Source organism: Hevea brasiliensis, chromosome 11 (genome assembly GCF_030052815.1).
Source record: "Hevea brasiliensis isolate MT/VB/25A 57/8 chromosome 11, ASM3005281v1, whole genome shotgun sequence".
Taxonomy (NCBI): domain Eukaryota; kingdom Viridiplantae; phylum Streptophyta; class Magnoliopsida; order Malpighiales; family Euphorbiaceae; genus Hevea; species Hevea brasiliensis.
Window position 1 is genome coordinate 82,084,373 of NC_079503.1, and position 12,618 is coordinate 82,096,990.

Genomic DNA, 12,618 nt, shown 5'->3' on the forward strand with positions numbered 1-12,618 from the left:
AAAGAAAATCAAATTCACCCATTATTGAACAAAGAACGAGAATTTTTACCTTGAAAACAGAATCGAAGGTAATGAATAGAGAAGTAAAAATTTAAGAATTTTCTGCACATATCATATTATAAATCGTAAATTTTTATATATTTATATGTATACATATATAACAGTAAATAAAAAATGATGAAAATACCAGTTGAGAGTATTTTGATATGGACCTGACCGAATGGAGAAGAAATGGCTGGGATTTTCGGTCAGCATGTATGATCTTTTCCAGCAATCAAGATTTGTTCCACAACAACTCAAACACTCACAAACCTCACAAAATACACCACAATACTAATTTGACGAAAAGAAAACTTGAATATATTACTCAACCAGACAGATTACAAGAGTCAATGGCACTTGAAACACAAAAGCAACTTGTGCTGGAGTTTCTCAAGTATAAGCCTAAGAAATTACAAGTGACCAGCTTACAATTAATCTAAGTTCTTGGTGGAACTTAGCAAAGAACATAAAATACCTCACCAAAATGAGTTTGGCCAAAGCCTACAAGCACCAACAATGGTGTTTTTTTTTTCTCTCTAAAACCTGAATTCTAAAATTTGAAACAAAGAAAGAAGAAGATGGGGGATAAATACCCCTTTCAGCTAAAGCACAACAAAGCCTAATGGTCTATGCATGGTCTGGTTAATACTTAGTTACATACCTTAAATGTACAGATTAATAATCCACAAAAGGAAGCTTTGTATTCTGAAGTCAATCACATCAATTCTCCATCAGGTAGTTTGGCCAGAAATGGTTAAAGTGCTTTTCCTTTATTTGACAAAAGTTGGATAATGTCTTCCTTCACCCCTCTCTTGCCAAATGGGTAAAGTATGTGCTGGAAGTGGTTGGTAAGCATTTGCCCAAGTGTCTCCCCTTGTCAAATCACCATCCCATGTGGCTGCCACATCACCCTTGGTCTGCCATGTCAACACCTATGTGGCTGCCACATGGCAACCCACTTGGCAATCTCCAAAATGGTTTCCAATGCCCTCAGATGCTCTTGAAGCCTCTTGGAGGTGAATTTGAATGATGATCAAGCTTTTCCCTTGAGTTGGGACCTCCATAATCGAATGCTCCAACACCATGGCTTGGATTGCCTTAGCCCTTGATCTTGTAATGGCTCCCTTGAATTGAGGCGCCTCTAAATCCACTATGATGTCCTCATCATTCCCTCCTTCTTGAAGAGAATTCATTCTCGAATTTGAACCTGCATCATGGAAAGGAGATAAATCAGAAACATTAAAAGTATTACTTATGGTGCCATACTTACCTTGAAGATCAATCTTATAGGCGTTGTCTCCAATCTTTTCTTCCACTCTAAAGGGTCCATCGCTCTTTGGTTGCAATTTGGATTTCCTATGGTTAGGAAACCTCTATTTTCTCAAGTGCACCCACACAAGATCACCATTTTCAAAAGAAATTGCCTTTCGGCCCTTGTTAGCTCTTGAAGCATACTTTGAGTTTTGGGCTTCAATCTTGCTTTTAGCTTGCTTATGGAGCTTCTTGACCAATTCATCTTTCTTGGCTCCATCTACACTAGCAATCTCATTCAATGGTAATGGCAACAAATCCAAAAGTGTGAGAGGGTTAAAACCATACACTAGCTCAAATGGAGAAAAACCACTAGAAGAATGCACTACCCTATTATATGCAAACTCAATGAATGGTATGCAATCTTCCCATGATTTTAAGTTTTGCTGAACCATAGCTCTAAGTAATATAGACAAGGTTCTATTTACCACTTCAGTTTGGCCATCTGTCTAAGGATGGCAAGTGGAAGAGAACAACAACTTAGTCCCCAATTTTCCCCACAACACCTTCCAAAAGTGACTCAAGAATTTTACATCCGTATCACTAACTATGGTCCTAGGAATGCCATGCAAACACACTACTTCCCTAAAGAATAGATTAGCTACATAGGATGCATCATCACATTTCTTGCATGGTATGAAATGAGCCATTTTGGAAAACCTATCCACTACCACAAAAATTAAATCATGACCCCTTTGTGACCTAGGCAGTCCCAAAACAAAATCCATAGAAATATCGATCCATGGTGCCTTAGGCACGGGTAAGGGTGTGTAAAGGCCATTCGGCATCACCCTAGATTTGGCCTTCTTGCAAGTTTCACATCTGGTGCAAACTCTCTCAACATCTCTCCTCATATGCGGCCAAAAGAAATGTTCCTTAAGAATATCCAAGGTCTTAACTATGCCAAAATGTCTCATTAACCCACCTTTATGAGACTCAATTACAAGTAAGTCTCTAATTGAACTCCTAGGCACACACAATCTATTTTCTCTAAACAAAAACCCATCATGCCAATAGAATTTAGCAAATGCACCATATTCACATGCACTATATACTTGGCCGAAATCAACATCATTTGCATACAAGTCTTTGATGTGCTCAAAACCAAGTAACTTAACATTAAGAGTAGTAAGAAGGTTGTACCTCCTAGATAGTGCATCTGCCACTATGTTCTCCTTCCCTTGCTTGTATTGAATTACGTAAGGAAAAGATTTTATGAACTCCATCCACCTTGCATGCCTCTTGCTCAACTTGTCTTGTGCCTTGATGTGCTTCAATGCTTGATGGTCTAAATGGATGATAAACTCCTTCGGCCATAGGTAATGTTGCCATGTTTCCAAGGCTCTCACCAAGGCATATAGTTCTTTGTCATAGGTGGAATAGTTCAAAGCTGCTCCATTTAGCTTTTCACTGAAATATGCTATTGGTTTTCTTTCCTGCATTAACACAGCACCAATACCTCTCCCAAAAGCATCACATTCAATCTCAAAAGCTTTGGAAAAATCAGGTAAAATAAGTAATGGGGCAGAACACAATTTCTTTTTCAATTCATTAAAAGCAAGTTCTTGCTTTTTTCCTCAAACGAAGTTGACATTCTTTTTTACAAGTTCATTCAATGGGGCAACAATACTACTAAAATTTGGCACAAATCTTCTATAGAAACTTGCTAACCCATGAAAGCTTCTAAGATCAGATGCATTTTTAGGAGTAGGCCATTCTTGAAGACTTTAATTTTCTCTTTATCAACCTCTGCTCCTTTTGCATTAACAACAAAACCTAAGAAAACAACTTTTTCTAAACAAAAAGAACACTTCTTAACATTTGCATACAATTTTTCTTACCTCAAAACATCAAAAACATATTTCAGATGATGTAAATGCTCATCCATGCTCTTACTATATACAAGAATATCATCAAAGTAAACAACCACAAATTTGCCTCTGAAAGCTCTTAGAACATGATTCATTAATCTCATAAAGGTACTAGGGGCATTAGTAAGCCCAAATGGCATAACCAGCCATTCATATAAACCATGTTTTATTTTGAAAGCAGTTTTCCACTCATCACCAAGTTTCATTCTAATCTAGTGGTAACCACTTTTTAAATCAATCTTTAAAAATACAACACTACCATGCAGCTCATCCAACATATCATCTAACCTAGGAATAGGGTGATGATATTTTATCGTTATTTTGTTGATTGCACGACAGTCCACACACATCCAGTATTTCCCATCTTTCTTTGGCACTAATAAAACGGGAACAACACATGGGCTCATGCTTTCCCTCACGTGTTCTTTTTCCAAGAGTTCCTCCACTTGCCTTTACAATTCCTTAGTCTCCTCGAGGTTGCTCCTATATACTGGTCTATTTGGAATGGTAGCACCCGGGATGAAATCAATTTAATGTTCAATTCCCCTAATTAGTGGTAGACCAGGTGGTATCTCATCAGGGAACACATCTTCATACTCCTATAAAAGAGAAACACCAGCAATAGGAAGAGAATGCTCAAGTTTAGCCAAGGTTAGTAAATTCTCATGGTACATCAATAAAATTAAAAGTCTCCCTACGTACAAACTTTCTCTTACTTCTCTCCCCCTTGCATACGAGTTCAATTTTCTCTCTTTTCTCTTCTTTTGCCCCGAACCTTTTCCCTCCTTCTTGGAATCTTTCTTCTCACTTTTTCTCTCATGTTCACTCTTCTTTTTCTCTCCACTAGGTTCGGCCTCTCTTTGTTTTTCACTCACCCCCTCTTTTGCTTCATTTAGTGACCTCTGGATGTTGATTTGATCTTTATGAATTTAAGATGGGGTCAATGGTAACAGGGTGATCTTTCGACCATCCTTAAAAAAAGTGCTTTTGTTGCTTCGGCCTTCATGTGTTGCATCCATATCAAATAGCCACAGTCTCCCAAGCAACAAATGAGTGGCTTGCATTGGGATTACATCACAATACACATCATCCTGATATTTCCCAATAGAACATGGCACGACCACTTGTTTTGTCAACTTCACCTTTGCACAATAATTCAACCATTGCAATCCATATAGTTTAGGGTGCTTGAATGTGGGCAGCCCTAATTTTTCCACCATTAGCTCACTTGCCACATTACAACAGCTCCCACTATCAACAATCACACTGCAATGCTTGTCCCCCACCTTGCACCTAGTGTGAAAAATATTTTCCCTTTGCATTAGGTCTTTATTTTCCTCTACCTTAGCTTGGGTAGCTAAGATGCGCATGTTCACCAATGCATTAGCCTCACACCTCTCAGCCTCATACTCTCCATCTCCATCACTCTCATTTTCTTGCATTTCTTCCCTTTCTTCTTCACTCTCTATCTCCCCATTTTCTGTCATGATCATCACTCTTTTGTTTGGGCATTGAGAAGCAGAGTGCCCACTCCCCAAACACTTGAAACACTTAACATCCCTACTCCTTTGGGGTGCATTTGAAGCAATAGAAATAGTGCTCTTCTTGTCTCCCTCACTTTTGTCTTTTCCCTTACACTCCTTGGAGTGACTAGGAGTGGCTTTCTCCACCTTTGGCTTAGTTTCACTATTCAGCTTCCAGGCTCCCTTGGTGGCTGAATATGGCATGGCTCCAAGCTTAGCCAAATTTTTCTTCTTCAATTGTTTTTCAACTTTCATAGCCATTTGCACCAACTCATTCAAATTTGCATAGTGGTGCAACTCCACAATGTTGGCAATTTCAGCATTTAAACCACTATGAAATCTAGCCATTTTAGCTTCTGCATCTTTCTCTATGTTGGGCCTAATCATGGCAATCTCCATAGCCTTGTGGTAGTCCTCCACACTCTTAGAACCTTGGGTCAATCTTTGGAGCCTTTGGTATAGCTCCCTAATGTAATAGGGTGGTACAAATCTATCCATTAACATATCTTTCATTTCTTCCCAAGTTCGAATAGGTCTAGCATTATTCCTTCTTCTTTTAGCTTGTACCTGATCCCACCACACAATGGCATAGTCCTTAAACTCCACAGCGGCTAATTTCACCTTCTTTTCTTCTGTATAATTATGGCAATCAAAGATCAAGTCCACTTGCCTCTCCCATTATAGGTAAACATCAGGATCATTTTTACCATGGAAGGCTGGAATCTTCATTTTTATGCTCCCCACATTACTATCTTGTCTTTCATGGTCATTTCTTTCCCTTTGGTAAGCATTCGGCCTAGCCTCCCACTCTTCATCCCTTTGCACTCTTCCTCCTCATCTTCTTGCTCTCATGCCTCTCCCCTAAGTGGCCTATATCCTCTACCTCCTTGCTAGTAGGTTTGGTCATGACGCTCAAATTCATCCCATTCCACTCATTTGGATCATATTACCAATCTGGTTCATAAGGTTCTTCTCTCTCATTTTCTCTCCTACCTCTCCCATTTCCACCCAAATTTAACCTTTCTACACCTCCCTTATTGCTCCTTTCATTTCTGCCACTATCCACACTTCCCCTTCTAACTTCAGCCCTGAGCCCTTCTATTGAATCTTGCAAAGCATTCAATACTTGTGCAATTTTGTCAAATCTTTGAGCTACATACAGCCCTCCTATATATGGTTTCACTCCTATTTCTCTAAACTTCGGTTTGAATCTCTATGTCATCAGCAACTTCCCTATTTCTACTAGTCTCTTCTTGGTTCTTTGACATTTTGATTCTTGCAAATCAAATCTGGTTAGTAGTAAATCGCTCACCCTCTCAAGTGTTTAGGCACTCAAAATTAGGCTTTTACCCCTTTTTTTTGATGTCTCACACTCTTGACTTTTACCACTCAATTGTTCTTGAACCAAATTCCACTTTTGAAGTCAAATTTTCTTAAGTTATACTCAAGTGACAATTTATGGAATAAGATGGATTGAAGAAATTATAAGGTGACATTGGAATTAAGAAATAGCTAGACTCCAAATTAGAATTAGATGCAAATTAAACACACTCAACAAATCCTAAGCTCTGTTAAAAAAATGTCCGTAATGCCAATTCAAATTCCAATTGCATATCAGGTCTTCAATGGTCCTAAAATGCTAAGTCCAACAATTTTCAAATCTCCAAATATGTACCAGGTCAGTTTGGCTTTGATTCTGGATAGGTTTTTTTTTTTCATATATACTTTTGTCTTTATAACACTAATTTTGCAATTAGGAGTTGTTTAGTGCTCCTAATTCAAGTGTTTCACTTTCTTTTGTTCTTTTGATGCCAAGGCAGAATATGACAAGGTATTTTGTTCAAATTCACAAATTCAGCTCTTGTACCAAAAATGAGTCCACAAATTTCTCAAGATCAAAGTTTTCAAAAGCAAAGTTTGTCACAAGTTCTCACTTCCAAGTTCCAGCAACATTTTTTCCACCAATAATATACAAATTCAGTTTTAATACTAAAGAGGCAAATAAGTTAAGAATCAGCTATGGCAGAAGGAGTACTCAACAAACAACAAGCAAAAAAGTAATAAATGTATTTTAGACACTTGAAAACACTAAGAACCAAAGAATAATATTTCAACCACAATTAGCTCAAAACTGAAATTTTGGTTCTTGGAGTTTTTTAAGGAGTTTATGTTAGGACAACAAAGAACCAAGCAACAACAAGGAAATGGCAGGCACTAACTCATAAAAACAACACAAAGACACAAGAATAGAGTTTTAGCAAAAGAACTTCAATAAAAACTCAAGGACAAGCTGGTTCAGCTTCTGCCTTCAAAAAAGCTTTACCCTTTCTAGCACCAACCCAAAGGAAACACCAGAAATGAAGAAGAAGACACTTAAATTAGTCAACTTACTTGGTTGAGGAAGCCAAAAACTCCGATACTACTTGATATGGACCTGACCGAATGGATAAGAAATGGCTGGGATTTTCGGTCAGCATGTAGGATCTTTTCCAGCAACCAAGATTTGTTCCACAACAACTCAAACACTCACAAACCTCACTAAATACACCACAAAACTAATTTAACAAAAAGAAAACTTGAATATATTACTCAACCAGAAGATTACAAGAGTCAATGGCACTTGAAACACAAAAGCAACTTGTGCTGGAGTTTCTCAAGTATAAGCTTAAGAAATTACAAGTGACCAGCTTGCAATTAATCTAAGTTCTTGGTGGAACTTAGCAAAGAACATAAAATACCTCATCAAAATGAGTTTGGCGAAAGCCTACAAGCACCAGCAATGGTGTTTTTGTTCTCTCTAAAATCTGAATTCTAAAATCTGAAACAAAGAAAGAAGAAGATGGGGGATAAATACCCTTTTCAGCCAAAGCACAACAACGCCTTATGGTTTATGCATGGTCTGGTTAATACTTAATTACATATCCTAAATGTTCAAATTAATAATCCACAAAAGGAAGTGTTGTATTCTGAAGTCAATCACATCAATTCTCCATCAGGTGGTTTGGCCAGAAATGGTTAAAGTGCTTTTCCTTTATTTGCCAAAAGTTGGATAATGTCTTCCTCCACCCCTCTCTTGCCAAATGGGTAAAGTATGTGCTGGAAGTGGTTGGTAAGCATCTACCCAAGTGTCTCCCCTAGCCAAATCACTATCCATGTGGCAGCCACATCACCCTTGGTCTGCCCAGTCAGCACCTATGTGGCTGCCACGTCAGCACCTATGTGGCTGCCACATGGCAACCCACTTGGCAATCTCCAAAATGGTTTCCAATGCCCTCAGATACTCTTGAAGCTTCTTGGAGGTGAATTTGCATGATGATCAAGGCTTTCCTTTGAGTTGGGACCTCCATAATCGAATGCTCCAACACCATGGCTTGGATTGCCTTAGCCCTTGATCTTGTAATGGCTCCCTTGAATTGAGGCGCCTCTAGATCCACTATGATGTCCTCATCATATTTGGTATAAAAGGAGGTGACAAACAGGTTTTAAGAGTAAAATTTAACAGAATAGATGATTAGGGTATATATATTTTAAAAGTTCTATTAGGTGTAGAATGGGATAAAAGTTATTATTGAATTGGGTTGTTCAGATTACAGATATATATTTAATTTCGAAAATAATATATATATATATATATATATATATATATATATATAAACAGGCCATCCAATAAAATATTCTTTATTTTATTTTATTATTTTTTTCTAGATAAATGTTTTAAATTATTGTTAGATAATTAAAATAAATAAATAATTAAATAGATAAATATTGGGTTTCCACATACTTTCTCCCTTAAAAGAAATTCAGTTCCCGAATTTAAACAGACAAAATTCTAACTTGAAGAATCAAATAAGTGAGGATATTTGGCTTGCATTTTAGATTCTGCCACCCATGTGGCCTCACTACTTGAGTGATTATGCCACAAGACCTTGCCAAATCCACTTCCTTAGACCGGAGTTTCTTAATTTGTCGATCTAAAATCTTTACTGGTTGCTCCTCATATGACATATCATCCCTAAATTGTATGATCTGAGGTTGCAAAACATGAGATGGATCTGGTACATGCTTTCTAAGCATAGAGAGAGATATGGAAAACTGGATGTACATGTGCAAAACTAGGTGGAAGGGCTAAACGGTAAACAACTGCTCCAATTCTCTCCAAAATTTCAAATGGACCAATAAAACGAGGACTAAGCTTCCCTTTCTTCCCAAACCTCATGATTCCTTTCATAGGTGAAACTCTCAGAAATACATGATCACCAACCATAAACTCTATGTCTTTCTCTGTCGACTTTGAACAGTCAAAAGTCTGTCATGAATTAGCCGAACCTTCTCTGAAGTTAATTGTATCAACTCTGATCTAATAATCTTTCTTTCTCCAACTTCATCCCAACAAATCGGTGACCTACACTTTCGATCATATAATGCCTCTTATGGAGCCATATTTATACTTGCTTGATAACTGTTATTATAAGCAAACTCTACTAAAGGCAAGTGATGATCCCAACAGCCACCAAAATTCATAACACGTGCATGAAGCATGTCCTAGAGCATATCATTTAGTATGTATCTTGTACATATTTTTATTAATAAAAGACATTTCCACTTTTCCATTTACATAATATATTTATGTATAATAGAAAAGGTCCATTCATATTTTATTAGAAATATTATTCTTAAGTTGTTAAGAATATGAGTGACAATATTTCTAGCACAAAGTATCATAAATAGGTTCACAATTGAGGATACTTCATAATAAGGACATGACTTATCCAGAAAGATTGTATTCATATTTGTTCCCAAGTTGTTTATATGAGATATAAATAAGATGGAATGGTGAGTCTCATGCCATATAACAAACATGATAGGCACTTATAAATGATAAGTAGGCCAAACCAGTGACACTTATGACTAGCACATGGAGTTTACTCTTGTCAATGTTTTGTCATAAATCATATCAGTGCATATAATCTTTAGACCTGAGATAGCATAGTTATCTTGTATATAGGTAGTTTGAGTTTGATACTGCTTTCATACTTGTATTATGTATTGATATATGGGCATGTGTTGGCTCCTACTAGTTATATATGGAGGTAGGTGTTGATCAAGATGGAATCTGTTCCTCTAAGTAAATAGAGATAAAATCCTATGTTCATTTAATTGTTCTTGATGTTTCAAGTTCCTGGCCAGGACAGATAGGTTTATTCAGAAAAGAGTTTCTGGTGAGAAAATCTTTTTAATCAAGAACTGGAATTAAAAGAGAACATAATATTCATAGCAAATGGAGTTTGACATAAACCATAACTTCAGCTTGAGTTGGGATTTTGTAACAGAGAGATTCTAGTGCATGGTAACATATGATTATAGATTCATTTAAGGTAAACCTTATTACTAATTGGGTGGCCATGGCATGCTATGCTAGGTGTTAACCATGGTCTATGAGGTTCATAAAATGATTAAGAGAAATCATTTATGGTAAGAAAGAGTTCTGATGATATTAAGAGTTGATATCATGTCTCATTGTCAATTAGTGATGAGCCTAGTAAGTCACACACATACACAAGTTATCACCTATTTAAATATGATTTAATTAATTAATTAAAGAGTTTAATTGATTAATTAAATAGGCTTAGTTTGCAATTAAATTGCAAAGTTCCTAGTATGACTTGAAACCAAAACTAGATTATTGGATGTATAGTATAAGTTAAATTTATATTTAAAGTGTTTAAATATGAATTTAATTAATAAGAAATTAATTAATAGAGATTAATTAATTAATTTATATTTGATATAAATTGATTAGAAGAAGAAAAATAATTATTTTGGGTTAAGAACTCAAAATTAAGACACAGGGGCATTTTGGTCATTTCACAGTGTGACACGTGGCACCATGAGATGGTGACACATGGGATTACACATAAGCTTGCTAAATGTTTTTTAATCATGTAAAATGATTAAAATCAAGATTAAATATAGGTTTGACACTTGGCACAATGTGATTGGGTCACTTAAACCTAGAGCTAATCAAAGGGTGACATGTGGCAAGGGTTTAATGTGTTAACCTAGCTATTTAAGTGTTGTTATGAAAAGAAAAAAGCAACCAGCAGTCACTCCTCTCCTTTGTCACGCCACTTTGAGGCTTTTCATCTATTCTTCTTCATCTCTCATCAATTCAAAGAGATTAGCCATCAATCTCTTGAATTAAGAACACTAGAAATTGTTTCTAGTGTCCTGTTTACATCTCTAATCTCTTAAAAGGCAGAATTTGAATTTCTAATTAATAGAAAAGGCTTTAGAAGCTGTTCAAGGGCTGCCATAGGTGTTTTTGGTGTGGACAAGCTAGAGGGACAACATCTGGTGTCCTGAAGACGAATCTCAAAGGTGCAGACACGCTGCAGTGCATCAAGAGGTTAGTGTAATCGTTCTTGATTTAATCTAGGATTCTAAAATTAATCTGATTAATTTTAAAATCTTAAATGGAAAATACAGATCCAAAAACATATTAAAAGAGTTTTAATATGTTGTTTATCATTGAAATCAAATAGATAAAAATAAATCTTGCATGATGCATGTGACCCTAGGTGAAAATTTTTTAATTCAATGGTATAAACTTGTGTTTTTCACGCTTCCGTTCCTTCACCTTTATGACTATCCATCTGTCTGAGGGTGAAAAGCAGTACTAAAGTCTACTTGTGTTCCTAAAGCTTCTTGGAATTTCTTCCAAAATCAAGAAGTAAACTGAGTACCACGATCAGAGACAATGGAAACTGGAACACCATGAAGACTAACAATCTTGTCTATATATAACTGTGCAAGTTTAGCAAAGTCATATGTAGTCTTCACAGGAAGGAAATAAGCAGATTTTGTCAATCTGTCTACTATCACCCAGATTGCATTGTAACCACCTTGTGTACTAGGTAAACCCACAACAAAGTCCATAGCAATGTGCTCTCACTTCCACTCGGGAATAGGCAACAACTGAAGTAACCCAGATGGTCTCTGATGTTCTGCCTTAACCTGTTGACAAGTAAAACATTTAGCAACAAAGTCTGCAACATCCCTCTTCATGCCACCCCACCAATAATGCTCCCTTAAATCACAGTACATCTTAGTTGAACCTAGGTATACTGTGTAAGCAGAATGGTGTGCCTCCTCCATGATTTCTCTTCTCAACTCATCAACATTAGGGACATAAAGTCTAGTGCCATAACGAAGAACGCCATCATCATTTAACATGAACCCTTGAACTTGGCCTTGATGAATACTATCTATAATCTCACACAATTAAGAATCCCTCTTCTGAGCAGCCTTAATTCGATCAATCAAGATAGGCCTAACTCAAAAATGTGCGACGAATGATCCAGCTACGATTTCAAACTCTACTCCCTGATCTAACAACTCATGTAATTCACCAATCAGAGGCCTCCTATTGGTAGATATATGGGCTAAACTACCAGAAGATTTCCTGCTTTGAGCATCAGCCACCACATTAGCTTTTTCCGGGTGATACTGTATGGTGCAATCATAATCCTTCAGCAATTCCACCCATCTCCTTTGCCTAAGATTAAGATCACGTTGGTCAAAGATGTATTTAAGACTTTTGTGATCAGTGAAGATTTCACAAGTCTCACCATATAGATAGTGCCTCTAGATTTTCAAAGAAAAAATTACTATAGCCATTTCCAAATTATGAGTTGGATAATTCTGCTCGTGCCTTTTCAACTGACGAGAAGCATATGCAATAACCCGTCCATGCTGCATCAAAACACATCCTAAACCAATCCTAGAAGTATCACAATATACTGCATAACCCCCTAATCCAAACAGAAGGGCTAACACTAATGTTGTATTTAAATGAGTCTTAAGCTCCTGAA